Genomic DNA, 15,143 nt, shown 5'->3' on the forward strand with positions numbered 1-15,143 from the left:
GGAATATAATACACGATCTGAAATTTTCTTTTGTCGTAAAGCACGACATTGGGACAATTTGCAAAATAGGAAAGTCTGTAGATTAGAATGGATGATAAAATGGCACCAGTGTTACCTTGTTAATTGTAATATTTGTCCTGAAGTTATATAAAAGAATGTCTTTGTTTTACCTTTCCTTATAGCTATAAGGAAAAATGGAAAATTCAGCATATATGCAAGTATAAATGGGCTGGTTAAGAATCAGGGTTCTACTCTGCAAGAAGAGGGAGAGAATAGGTACTAGAATAAAACTAGTGGTCTTAGTCATAAAGAACATGTTCTTGGGAAAGTTGCTTGTAAAAAAGACAAGGTCACAGAAAAGGACGACTTACTTTAAGACTATTACAGGTGATCTCACGGATGAGAATGAAACTATACCCTGGTGTGGCCTCATGTAGTGTGCAATGGAAGGATCAAGGGTTGAGCTTCCTCACTATCCTGCTCTCTCATGGGTCACACAATCTCCTTCACCTCCACTTTCACTTTCCTTTTCCCCCACCTACCTGCCTCACATATGATTCCAAATGGCATTCCCAATTCCCAAGTCTATATTACATGGCAGGTCCAGCTTTTACTACCAACTGTCGGTGCCCATTATACCCCATTCACATCTGATTGGTCCCACTCATACTTTTGTGAAAGGACAGAAGTTGGCCATAATGTGCATGAAGTGCTTTAGGACAGGTGTTCATCCCAATCTAATCATAGGTAGCTTAAGAGAAAAGAGATAATGTCACACGGTCTCCTGGACTCTCAGATAGGGTCACAGTCAGAGAGTCCCCGAGAAGAATAAATAGTCTGGGGGAGAAATGATTGTGACCTCTCTTATAGTACTTTAGATGGACAGGCCGCAAACTGGAATGTACTTCCGAATACTGCCCACCCAGAAAAAAAAAAAAAAAAAAAAAGGCCAAAATGGAGATGAAGTAGCCCATTTATTTCCAGAAGTAAAAAAACCTGCTAGGATCCATCTTGAGAACAGCAAATCAAGTAGCCAAAGTGGAAATGTACAGTAAACATGATGACAGAAAATTACTCTCAATAAAAACCGTTATTGGCCTTTTTCAAAGACCCTTCCCCAAGAGCATATGCCTAGATTGGACTGGGCACAGGAGGGGCACCAGGCAGTAAATCCAGGCAATCTGCAGTCAGATGAAAAGAGAACTGAAACCTAAGAGCACCCCCACCCACCCCCAGTAAGCTTTCTGCCTTTACTTGAATCTTTTTCCTAGGCCCAGAAGGTCTTGGCAAATCTGGCAGCTGTCACGAAATACCATCTGTCCTAAGAAAAGGGGTGCAGAGGTGGCTGTAACCCAGGGGATTTTCCAAGCGCTGTCAGCATGCATTTTTGCTGGTAGAGGAGTACAGTCAAGTCCCTGACAAGACAGTAAAAACCCTACAAAGCAAATCCCGGAAGTTGTGCTCACACAGGACTGGATGCAGGTTTGGGTATATGGGGTGGAGGCCACCCGCTCGTGGAAGAAGGGGGAAGTGAGGAGGAGTCCACTGAAGACTGCACACATTCAAGAGAGGCTGAGAGAGAAGGTGGGAATGGCATGGGGACTATATAAAGTGGGTAAAGGGCTGGCCCTCTGAGAATCCCTCAGTATCTGGTAAGTGCATGGATTCATCAGTATTTCCTGTAACTGCAGCCTACAGTGTAGAGCTGGCTCCTAACTGGAGGCCATGTTGACATTTCAATGCCGTAAGCTCATCAGCTGACAGATTCAAAACCGTCCCCATGAGCTCTCTTTAAGAAAATTAGCCACGCATTTGAAAGGGAACTCTTTGGGTCCTGCGCTGCCAACATTGATAAGAGGAGGTTTTCTCCAAGTCGCTGGGGAAACCACCTCCCTACATTTAGGACAACCCCCCGGGGTGCTGGTTCTTTCAGGTGGGGAGGCACGTATTTGGTTCTGGCACTGCGATTTTCCAGGAGGCTCAGAGCACTGCAATTGTTATCTATCTCCCAGTAAAGCTGTGGCTGTGGGTCCTGTTTGCTTTGCGACCACCCCCTAATGATTTTTAACTAAGTTCCTGGCCATTGTTCTGAGCCAGTGCTAAGAGGAGAGCAGACTCTCAGAGGAATACTTCAAAGCCTGCTATGCGTGCAGTGCAGGGGAGTTTCTCCAAACATGCAGCAATGGTCTGACTGGACCAGATGTTTGAGAGGAATCTGGGAGATGCCTCTGAAAACTAGAACTTCAGCTAGGCAAGAGCCAGATGCAGGCAGATGAGAAAAGCACAGAAATACGTGCAAAGGAAACACACACACACACACACACACACACACACACGCACGCACACTTTTCAATTCCACAGTAAACCCCAAGCAGCAGTTTGTCAATACTTCTTTCTCACTCATACGAGACAGCATGAAATACATTTCTGGAAAGATGTCTGAGCCATGGGTGGAGTATCGATTTCCCCATTAATGATGAAAGGATTTGCAGACTCCTTAAGTGTCAGGGTCTCAGGGCTTTCCTGCATGGAGGGTGCTGCTGTGACCTCTGGGGGTGGGAGCATGGCCCTTTACAGAAGTTGCAGAAGCTGTTCATTTGCCTGGAAAGAAAGACAAAGGCTAAGCCGCAGCCTGGTGTTTACTGTGAACGGTACACCTGAGACCCAGCAGGTATGTGCCAGCCTGCGAGGGAGGTTGGCCGTGCCCTGCCTGTGGCATAAGCTTACGTTCGACCATAGTTTGAGGCATTTAGGCTTCACGTCTAGGTAGGTGCTTTGCCCTTCTGGCAATTTTTCCTTACCTTTGTCTGTGTCTACAGTTAGAGGGGTTTCTTTTATAGGCGTTCCAAAAGCCAAAATGCATAGGAATACAGGAATCTCCCTTGTGACACTGGGTTCTGGGTCTCATTAAAACAATTTATAATATATATATACATACTGTATACTGTATATACATACATGTTTATATTGTTTATTTAACTAACACTTATACACCAGTTCCTACCTACACTTATATACCGGCTACCATGTTTAAAACACTCTTTCAAGACCTTCACAAATGAGAATTCATTTAATCTTCAAAACAACTCCAGCACTACAGCTCCTTTTCTTTTTTTTTTTTTTTTTTAAAGATTTTTATTTATTTATTTGACATAGAGACAGCCAGCGAGAGAGGGAACACAAGCAGGGGAGTGGGAGAGGAAGCAGCAGGCTCCCAGCGGAGGAGTCTGATGCGGGGCTCGAACCCATAACGCCGGGATCACGCCCTGAGCCGAAGGCAGACGCTTAACGACTGAGCCACCCAGGCACCCCTACAGCCCCTTTTCTTACCCCCACTGTATAGCTGGGGAAACTGAGGCATGAGTAGGTTAAGTTCCATGTCCAAGGTTGCACAACTTGCATGTGATGAATCCTGTGTTCAAAGAGACCCTCCGACCCCAGAATCTTGGCATTACTGTTATATTCCACCAACTTGTCCCGCACTAGCTCTGCATTCTCTCTGCTGGTCAAAGACCTGTGAGGGAGAGTTTGATAACACCTAGTTACTTGGGCAGTCTGGTGGTAATAGGATTTTTACATGGCTATTTTTTCCAGGCTACAAACTCTCTAGGATGATTTGGGGGTGTGTGTGCATCTACACTTCTGATCATTCAAATTCAGCTTTGCAAAGACTTAGACGTTGTATAAAGAGAGTTCTAGATGATGAATTTGTTCACACTGCAAACAATTGTTAATTGTGGTGCAATTCATAGTAAAGCATGTAAAACGAGGCAAAGTCGGCTTTAACAAAATATCAGTTAAACTATATGTTTATTTATCTCAGAAAAAAATAGGAATAGTCTAAATGCAGTTAAAATAAAACATGCTACGAAATGGTGCAAAGAACAAAATGGAACTATTATAAGCGAAAATGTCTGGCTATTTACCCATTGTAAAATCCTGGACCTTCATTTTATTAGTCCCATTAATTGGTTATTACTAATTGCCACTGGCTTTTTACACTGTTTATAATTGCTTTTATTTTATTCTCATTTTTAGTGAGTTTTACTCATACCTTCAGTTCTACATTGAAACTGTTTCTTAACATTTTTTGAATGTAATCATTGCTTGAACGTAGAAGGTAATCAGAGATATTCAAGCATTAAAGTATTTTTTCATAGCAATAACGGTTGCTTGGGGAGTGTCTTAAGGACATTCTGAGATAAGTAAGAATATGATTTTGAAACTGAAGACAGGAATTTAGACCCAGTGCTCCTATCACCTTCCCTCAGAGCAAAAATGCCAGTGTGAATCAGATGGCACACTGTGCTAAAGGCTTTTAAAGATTACAAACCCCCTCATCCATATAGTGCCTATCACAGACCCCAGAAAAGCCACTAGCCTAATAATGTCTACTATTTCCCTGAAAGATATCAGGAGAACAGACACCAATGTCCAAAGTAGCCCAGGGGCAGGCAGAGTCCAGAACCCCGTGGAGTAGTGTTGCCCAATTGGCAAATAAAAATATAGGAAGGCCAGTTTCTATGAATTCAAATTTTAGATAAACAACATATAAATTATTTATGGTAAGTGTATCTCAAATATGGCATGGGACATACTATACTAAAAAAAGTCATTCAAATTTAACTGGGCATCCTGTATTTTATCAGGTAACTCTACCAGGGGGGGCAGTGAGACCATAGATGCATCGAGACCATTTACCTCTATCAACAGATGATTGCAATAATCTTTGCATCTGCTTTGCCCAGATGAGTAGTATAAACTGTTTCTGGGCAATCAGGATATGAGTCTAGTTGGGGGAGTCTCTTCCCAGCCACGAATGAGAAGGAAATGTTAGCAGCAAGTGGATAACACCAGAAGTCAGAGGCACTGAACTCACACCCTTCCTCTGGCACTCTGTGTGTGCCCTCGGACAAGCCAGGGAATCTGTAGGGAAGAGAGAAGGAAGTAAGAAGTTTTTAAGTACAAACTATGGTTCAGCTTCATCTATCAATTGGGATGATATCTACTAACTGGTTATGGTTTGGGGGAGGCTTAAATAATATCACCAACCATAAAAGTGCTTTTTGGACACAAAAATTGTACAGCTAAATATTACACAAAGATGAGATATCATGAGCACATTTACCAACTTTACCTGTTTGGAGAAAAAGAAGGGAGGAGAAGGGGGAGGAGAAACCCTCTTCCTCCTCTAGTCTCTGTCTCCGTCATCTAGAGCCTCTGATGGGTCTTTCATATATTAAGGGTTGTAAAATCATATGACCACCCCAACTCCTAGAAAGTGATTCAATTCAAGCTGTCACCACGGCAATGACTCAGCAAAATTTGGTATTTGTTAAACTTCTTAGCTGAGAGCAGCCAGGCTATTTCACAACTAACCAAATACATGTCAAAAGAGTTAAGGCCTTCCATGCCACAGATCTAGCACAGGTTTCTTGACAAAATAAAGATGTAGGATCCATTGTCACGGAAGCAAAAGGCTGACATACAGAAATCGCTATCTGGTATGAAGCGTGGTTATCCTGGCGAACATTCTTGGGAGTCCAAAGATCTGGATTTGAGGACAAACTGCTTCATACTGTGTGATCTAGGGCCATTTAACCTCTCTGAGCCTCGATGTTGTTATTTATACCATAAAAATAGTAACTATGTCCTATAGTTACTGTGAGGATTAAGTGAGGCTTACATATGTATGTAACACTTTGGGAAGTGCATTATGTAATAAAATGCAAGTCATAATTCTTATCTATCTGTGTTGTGTTTGTGTTATCCTAACTGAAATAGAAGTAAAACCTTCTGAAAACACTGCAAAGTGTCAAAATCCTGGCATTATTTTTGTCATCTAGCTCCTCCATTGATTTTTTTGGACTATATACCTCTCTGAAATAAAATTGTCCTTGGTTTCTTTCAACTAAAATTTGAAGTATTTGGGAAACTTATACACAATTTAGTTCAGCAGTTTGGAAGGATGTTGAATATTTAAAATGTGTCTTCTTAATCTGAGGCTATGAGAACCTCAAGATCATTTTGGTGTCTGCAGATATGCCCTCTGACAACTCAAAGTCAGCTTTATAAAGCTCTCCACCTTTCATACCCAGACAAACTTGTTAACGGTGCCAACAAATGAGAATTACAGTGCAATTCAGACAAAGGGGTGTAATAAGTCAGAGGAAATCTGCTCTGGCAAGAATCATAGTGAATGCAGTGCAGATAGCTCTGAGCTGTAAATGTCACTCCCTACTATGTATAGGTCTCAGCTGAGCAGGTAGGGGTCCGCCTTACCTCGAACCACTGAGCAATTGGGAGCCTGACTAATAGTTATTATTCATAAGAAATGGAGCCAGTGCATTTCAGACATTTGCAAAACGTTGCAGCTGTTAATGAGGTGGGGGAAGCGATCTGTTCCCCAGTGGCCCCCAACTGTGTTTATTTGAATGTGTGATCATTAGATTGCACAAGTCTCTCTGGGGCTCAATGCCCAGAGTGCATTACACCCTGGAGAATGGGAAAATACTTTAATTAACAACAGGAGTGGGCAGGCCTGCTGGGCTCCTTCTGTTCCCATCCTCAGGACCTGAAAAGTCAGCACTCAGTCCTCACCTCCACCATTTTCATTACCAACATAAAACATTAAGCAACAATTTCATTTTGATTTGGAAAGACCACTAAAGATATTTCTCCTTCTTCCTTCCTCTGATTCGATGTTATTAGTAACCAACATACCAACACACCAACGCATATACACATCCACTAGCATTCTCATACACACACACACACACACACACACACACGCATGCATGCATGCACAAGGCATGAACTTGATATTCCTGGATATTCCATATGCTCTGCGAACCGTACGGTACCCCAGGGTGCATAGATGGATAACGTGCCAAATTGGCTTTGAGTACACATTCATTTGAACGTTCAAATTTGTGTTAGTCAATTACTCAGATAAATGATTTGGTTCATTAATTTAAATAAAAGCGTGGCAAATTCCTAACACATTATCTAGCTGAGAGATGATATGTGTTTGTTTGTTTGTTTGTTTGTTTGTTTGTTTTTTAAATGTTGAATCAGTGATTTCTCCAGGGTGCCTGGGTGGCTCAGTTGGTTAAGCATCTGCCTTCGGCTCAGGGCATGATCCCAGGGTCCTAGGATCAAACCCCACATTGGGTTCTCTGCTTAGTGGGGAGCCTGGTTCACCTTCTCCCTCTGCCTGCTGCTCCCCCTGCTTGTGCTGTCAAATAAATAAATAAAATCTTTAAGAAAAAAAAAAAAAGAATAGTGATTTCTGCCTGAACTGGTTATATCTAAAACCATGTTATACCAAACCAAAATTTGTAGGAAAGAAGCTGCCATGTTCACTGTTTAAAGACAAACTCTCATAATTGAATCTTGTGCTCTATGTCCCAGGCTGATTTCTCACCACATGTGATTATGAGTGTGAGCACAGCTACGCTGACCACTCATGTTGCCCACATGGCTCAGTCTGTGGGCTGACTTCCTGCAGAATAGTTATTTTATGGCAGGAACTCTAGGTTGACCAGAACTCAGAATTCACTTAATGAAGACTCACTCTATCTCAATTGATAAGTATTGATTGAGCAATCATTGGTGTGCCTCATTTATACAGGCCCAAAAAACAGTGGGTAATCCAGGTGGAGAGGCATCAGTGTCTGACACATATTTGGAGAATATTAAATGTTGGTGTATCCAGGTTGGGCTTTTAGCCTTCTGGAAAGCATGCTATTTTCCCCAGGCATGTTAAGGAAGTTTGATCGCTTTTTAGGGTAGTAAGCAGGAATGGAATGGACGGCAATCCAAGGAAACTTAAAAAAAAATAAGCTTACTATTTTAGAATAATTTTAAATATACAGAAAAATTGGGAAAGCAATGAAGAGAATTCCTATATATCTTACAATAGTTTTCCCTATTATTAACATTTTACATTGGCTTAGTACATGTGTTACAATTAATGAATCAATAATGATACATTATTATTAATTAAAGTTCATACTTTATTTCAATTTCTTTCCTTTTTGCCTTAGGTCCCCATTTCTCTTCAAGGCTCAAGAGACTATGTTTCACTACAAGATACTGCTTTCAGTCTTCATGTCTCCTGAGGCTTCTCTGGGATGTGACAGTTCCTCAGACTTTATTTTTGATGACCTTGCATGTTTGAGGAGATGATTTTGTAGAATTGGGATTTGTCTAAAGCTGTTCTCATGATTAGATAGAGGTTGTGTTTTTTTCGGGGGAGGGCCACAGAGATAAAGTGCCCCCTTCATCACATGATACCAAGAGTACATGCTATCAACGTGACTTCTTGCAGACGCCATTATCTCCTCCCCCAATAGACTAGTGCCTAAAAATATTTAAGACTCTTCTTGCAAAAGTGGCCCTACAAGGAATCTATCATATCCACAGGCTCCCTGGTCCACTTCCTGGATCATGACTGGCCTCTTATTTCACTTACATGGGTTATAGACCCTCATATTTATCATGCAGCATGTTCGTTCCCACCATCATCTTCAACATTGACATTAAATATTTAAGATGCACAGAGGCTGTTAACTCTTACATAGAAAATATTGTTTTAATTTCATTCTAGAAAATCAAGTAAATCTTGTATACTTATGCGTGAAAAATTGAGTGTTTGGCAATTGAGTGTTTGGCAATTGAATGTTTCAAGAAAAAGCTGAGCCTTTACATTTATTGACTTGTTGGTGATCTTTTTATTTTAAATGTTCCTATCACAGCCGAGTATTTTTGGTATAATTTTTCTTTAACAAAGCTTATGGAGTTAGGAACATGAGTATTTACTAATTATCTACTCTGCATAAGTATTTTACATATTGTACCTAATTTAATATCGCAATAGCCCTATAAGTCAGGTATAATCATGTTCATTTTACAAATGAAGAAGTGGCTCTGGGAGACCAGGTCACATGATTGAAAATTATGAGCCAGAATGTCTGAATGACCTAGGTTCTTTCTATGATACACAACATTCCTGCTGGAGCTGATAATGGTGTGTGTTGAGAGAGGACAAAGTGGCCTCTCTTACATACCTGAAATGTTCCCATTAGAGTTGTAAGACTTTCTGTCTTGGAGAATTTCCATACTGCGAGAAACTTCTGGGAAAGTGCAAGTTTTTATTCTTATAGACATTTTCACATCCTTTGCATGCTTGCTAAAAAATAGTCTTTATACTTCATTTATTCTATATTTAGGCAATCGTTCTTGTTCCTTTTTGATCTTAATGCAAAAATAAATGTGTTTATTATAACTTCTTATAAAAATTTGGAGGAGTTTCCCAGAAAGTCAAGCAAGGGTGACTTTAATAATAGAGAAGAACAGATAAATACTTCATTGTAACCAATAATTGATCACTATGAAAATAGTTGCAACAATGTAACAAAGCACACTTTCTATGATGTATAAGGAACCCAAATAACTTAATGAGCAAAAGAGCAAGCCAATGGAACTGTGAACAAAACTCATGAAGAGGCAGTTTTCAAACAGATGCAGATTTAAACAATATGTTTTTTCTTTTTTAAAGATTTTATTTATTTATTTGACAGAGATAGAGACAGCCAGCGAGAGAGGGAACACAAGCAGGGGGAGTGGGACAGGAAGAAGCAGGCTCATAGCGGAAGAGTCTGATGTGGGGCTCGATCCCAGAACGCCGGGATCACGCCCTGAGCCGACGTCAGACACTTAACCGCTGTGCCACCCAGGCGCCCCTAAACAATATGGTTTTGACACATCAAACTGGCAAAGATTAAAAATGCTAATACCTAAGAGTTGGCAAGAATGTTAAAAGGAATGATTTTTTTAACAATCATAGCGTTAATGTATGGTTCCTTTGAGCCAAAGATTATAATTATAGAAATTTATCCTATAGAAACATTTGTTCAACTATGCAAACATTCATTTCCCAGTACATTAACTGCATCATTGTTTGCAAATTACAAGAAAGAGGAAACAACTCAAATGTCAATTAATGGGAGAATGTTGAAATAAATTATAGCACATTGGAAAGCTATGCTGTCATTAAAAAGGATGAGATAGAGCTCTGTATATCCACTTTATGTTTGCAAGTGAAAAAAATCAGGTTGCTGAAGAGTTTGTATTTCTTACCCATTTATGTCAACATAGATGGCTTTACCATATATGTTACGTACATTTTCACACGTCTTTTGAATGTTGTAGTGACGGGGCTTTACAAAAAAAGAGAATCCAAAGCTCAGCATGCTCTTAGTCCTTGGAATGGGACTGTATCTGCGTCTGCCAACAAAACAGCAATTTAAGAAAACATCTGTAAGTAGAGTGAGGATGTTGTAAGCAGGAAGCTCATAAATTCATTGAAAACATGTTAGATTGAAGTCATTGTATATTATTAACAGAGTCTATGGTGACTAGGAAATAGCTAAATCATGGAAGTTATATAAAGTGACTCTTTAAACATGCAGATTGCATTAATTGAATGGTCACAAATTTAATTAACATTTTCTCTGATTTCCTTATCATGCTATTATAAAATGAAAAAATAAACATGAATATAACATAAAATATTCCTATATTCTTCAACTTTATGTATTTGCTATTCAACTCTAATTAACCCATTTAAGAAAAAAACAAAACAAAAAACATTAGTCTGAAATGTCTACTGCCTTTTTCCCCTCTGCTTAGGGAGAGTCCATTTAAGGAGAGGCTTATCATAGCAATACTCAAATATTTTGATCCCCTAAAATATTTTACTTACGTTACACCAGTGAAGGTAATGAGCTGAATGCAATAACAGCGCCCAGCCCAAGAGGTAAATACACCATCCAGAAAAACATTAATTGACAAAGAAGTAAGAATTCACCCTGCCATGTATAGGCAGACCCACTGGGGGCTTCTGAGGCTTTCAGTGGAAAATGAAGCTTCTTATGGCAAAGGTGGAAGCCACCTGCTTGATGTCTGCAAAACCTAGATAAACTTGCCATGTCTGATACATTTTGAACTGAACCTAGCACAGTGATACCCTCTGGATGTTCTTGTGTAGTTCTAAGGCTTTAAATACATATCATAGGGGGCGCCTGGGTGGCACAGCGGTTAAGCGTCTGCCTTCGGCTCAGGGCGTGATCCCAGCATTATGGGATCAAGCCCCACATCAGGCTCCTCCGCTATGAGCCTGTTTCTTCCTCTCCCACTCCCCCTGCTTGTGTTCCCTCTCTCGCTGGCTGTCTCTATCTCTGTCAAATAAATAAATAAAATCTTTAAAAAAATAAAAATAAATACATATCATATTTTATTGATACTCAGCCTGAGTTTGGCTCAGAAAGTGGTCTGTCCAGCCACTTCTAACATGAAATGGGGAAGACAATTACACAGATCTGGGAAGCTGTCAAAAGGATACCTGGTCATCATCACAAGTGGTATAGATTCAGGCACAAAAGTGCTCCAGTGTGAATGCACAGAAAGGCCACCTCAAACGACTGCCAATAAAGTAGAACAATAAATGAAACAGCTGAAGGAAATAAATCAAAGAAAGTATGGTGGACTGGTTGGACCCAAGGAGTGCTTTGAATAGCAGCAAGCTCTGTAAAGAATAGCAGAATTTAGGAAAAAAAGATGACAGAGGAGTAGGGGACCCCATTTTCAGCCGGTCCCCTGAGTCGAGTTGGATAGCTACCAGACCATCCTGAACACCCACGGAATCAGCCTGAGATGCAGGAAGATACATTTGGATCTCTACAAATGAATATCTCCAGCACTGAGTATTGAGGTGCGAAGCGGGGAGCCATGAAACCGTGCACAGATATCGGAAGATAAACAGAAGGGGGAGGGAGCCGCCGCGTTAAGGCGCTGGGAAGCGGTAGCCACCTGCACAGGGGAGCGGGCGGACTCATGGATGGCACCCGCGAGAGAACAGACTGAGACCGTGAGCCGGGAACGTGTGCCCCCAGACTCCTCACGGAGCTCCGGTGTGCTCACTGGAACCAGACTGAGACTGGGAGCTCCGGGAGCGTGGGGGCGGCTGGTGGTGTTAGAAACACAAAGGACAGAGACGCACCGGACCTGGAAGTGAGGGCTGGGACACCGGGTGTGGGGCGCACATCCCGGGTCGCTGCAGGGTTGAGCAGCACCAACAGAAACAGAGTTAAAGTGGCCAGAACATCAGTGGAGAACGGTCCGCGATCCCTCTGTTCTGAGACAGAGGCTGAGATTCGGCCACTGCTCCTCTGACTCTCAGTAGAGGCACAGCAAACCACCAGGGAAAGCCACCAGAGAACAAAAGCCTGGAAAGACCAGCTCACGGTGTGCCCAGCCCCATCCCCCCTCGCAGGGGACACAGAGACTCTACCCAAACAGGGTTGCCTGAGTATCGGCACAGCAGGCCCTTCCCCCAGAAGGCAGGCTGAAAAATCAAGAAGCCCACATCCCTAAGATCCCTATAAAACAAGGGTGCACGGCCTGGGTCCCGGTCAATAATTTGGGCTCTGGACAACCCCGTAACCTCTCCTCATCAGAATGATGAGAAGGAGAAACCTACCCCAGCAGAGAAAAGACAATGAGTCTGTGGCCTCTGCCACAGATCTAATGGATATGGATATAACCAAATTATCAGAAATGGAACTCAGAGTAACAATGGTCAAGATGATGTGTAGACTTAAAAAAGGTATTAACAAAAATGTTAATGAGAATATAGAATCTCTAAGGGTGGAAATGAGAGTGAATCTGGCAGAAATTAAAAATTCTATGAGCCAAATGCAGTCAAAACTAGAGGCTCTGATGGCCAGGGTGAATGAGGCAGAAGAACGTATCATCGAATTGGAGGATGGGTTAGTAGAAGGAAAAGCTAAAATAGAATCTGGACTTAAAAAAATCCACACTCAGGAATGTAGGCTACGGGAGATTACTGACTCAATGAAACGTTCCAATGTCAGAATCATTGGCATCCCCAAGGGGGTGGAGAAAAACAGAGGTCTAGAAGAGCTATTTGAACAAATTGTAGCTGAAAACTTCCCTAATCTAGTGAGGGAAACAAACATTCGTGTCCAAGAGGCAGAGAGGACCCCTCCCAAGCTCAACCACGACAAACCTACACCACGTCATGTTATAGTGCAATTTGCAAATATTAGATCCAAGGATACAGTATTGAAAGCGGCCAGGGCAAAGGAATTTCTCACATACCAAGGCAAAGGTATCAGAATTACATCAGACCTGTCTACACAGACCTGGAATGAGAGAAAGGGTTGGGGGGCATTTTAAAGCTCTTTCAGAGAAAAACATGCAGCCAAGGATCCTTTATCCAGCAAGGCTGTCATTCAGAATTGATGGAGAAATAAAGACCTTCCAGAATCACCAGTCATTGACCAATTTCGTAACCACGAAACCAGCCCTACAGGAGATATTAAGGGGGGTTCTATAAAAGTAAAAAGGCCCCAAGAGTGATACAGAACAGAAAGTCATAATCTATAGAAACAAAGACTTTACTGGCAACATGGCATCATTAAAATCATATCTCTCAATAATCAGTCTCAATGTAAATGGCCTAAATGCTCCCATAAAGTGCCACAGGGTTGCAGAGTGGATAAAAAGACATGACCCATCCATTTGCCGTCTACAAGAGACTCATTTTGAACCTAAAGATACATTCAGACTGAAAGTAAGGGGATGGAATACCATCTTTCATGTCAATGGACCTCAAAAGAAAGCTGGGATAGCAATTCTCATATCATACAGATTGGATTTTAAACTAAAGGCTATAGTTAGAGACACAGAAGGGCACTATATTATTCTTAAAGGATGTATCCAACAAGTGGATATGACAATTATAAATATCTATGCCCCCAACAGGGGAGCAGCAAGATACACAAACCAACTCTCAACTACAATAAAGACACATATAGATAAAAATACACTAATAGTAGGGGACCTCAACACTCCACTATCAGCAATAGACAGATCACCTAAGCAGAAAATCAACAAAGAAACAAGAGCTTTGAATGCCGTACTCAACGAGTTGGACCTCATAGATATATATAGAACACTACACCCCAGAACCAAAGAATACTCATTCTATTCTAATGCCCATGGAACATTCTCAAGAATAGACCATGTTCCGGGTCACAAAACAGGTCTCAACTGATACCAAAAGACTGAAATTATTCCCTGCATATTCTCAGACCACAACGCTCTGAAATTGGAACTCAACCACAAGGAAAAATTTGGAAGAAACTCAAACACTTGTAGACTAAGAACCATCCTGCTCAGGAATGATTCGATAAACCAGGAAATCAAAAATCAATTTAAACAATTTATGGAGACCAACGAGAATGAAAGCACCACGATCCAAAACCTATGGGATACTGCAAAGGCAGTCCTAAGGGGGAAATACATAGCCATCCAAGCCTCACTCAAAAGAATAGAAAAATCTAAAATGCAGTTTTTATATTCTCACCTCAAGAAGCTGGAACAGCAACAGAGGGACAGGCCTAATCCATGCACAAGGAAGCAGTTGACGAAGATTAGAGCAGAAATCAATGAATTAGAAACCAGGAGTACAGTAGAGCAGATCAACAGAACTAGAAGCTGGTTCTTTAAGAGAATCAATAAAATTGACAGACCACTGGCAAGACTTATCCAAAAGAATAGAGAAAGGACCCAAATTAATAAAATTATGAATGAAAACGGAGAGGTCACAACCAACACCTATGAAATTGGAAGGATTATTAGAAACTTTTATCAACAGCTATACGCCAATAAATTAAGCAATCTGGAAGAGATGGAGGCCTTCCTGGAAACCTATAACTACCAAGACTGAAACAGGAAGAAAATGATTTTTTAAACAGGCCAATTAATTATGAAGAGATTGAGTCAGTGATAAACAACCTTTCAAAAAACAAAACTCCAGGCCCGGATGGTTTTCCTGGGGAAATCTACCAAACACTCAAAGAAAAAATAATACCTATTCTCCTAAAGCTATTTCAAAAAATAGAAACAGAAGGAAAGCTACCAGACTCATTCTATGAGGCCAATATTATCTTGATCCCAAAACCAGGCAAAGACCCCATCAAAAAGGAGAATTACAGACAGATTTCCCTAATGAATATGGACACCAAAATCCTCAACAAGTTCCTGGCTGATAG

The 15,143-nt window shown here is 41.1% G+C and overlaps 1 long non-coding RNA gene across 3 annotated transcripts in view; it reads right to left on the reverse strand.

Moving 5' to 3' along the window:
- Window positions 1-3,155: 3,155 nt before the first annotated feature.
- The window catches only part of LOC123801595 (uncharacterized), a 43,288-nt gene continuing 31,300 nt past the window's right edge, over window positions 3,156-15,143 (reverse strand). For all 3 annotated transcript variants that reach the window (XR_015722550.1, XR_006782267.2, XR_015722549.1), the window contains 3 exons: window positions 10,188-10,290; window positions 4,702-4,926; window positions 3,156-3,514 (listed from right to left, as the gene is read on the reverse strand). This is a non-coding gene — a long non-coding RNA (uncharacterized LOC123801595). The remainder of the gene's footprint in view (window positions 3,515-4,701; window positions 4,927-10,187; window positions 10,291-15,143) is intronic.

Source organism: Ursus americanus, chromosome 32 (assembly GCF_024610735.1).
Source record: "Ursus americanus isolate L20-20 chromosome 32, mUrsAme1.1.p, whole genome shotgun sequence".
In the NCBI taxonomy this organism is placed as follows: Eukaryota; Metazoa; Chordata; class Mammalia; order Carnivora; family Ursidae; genus Ursus; species Ursus americanus.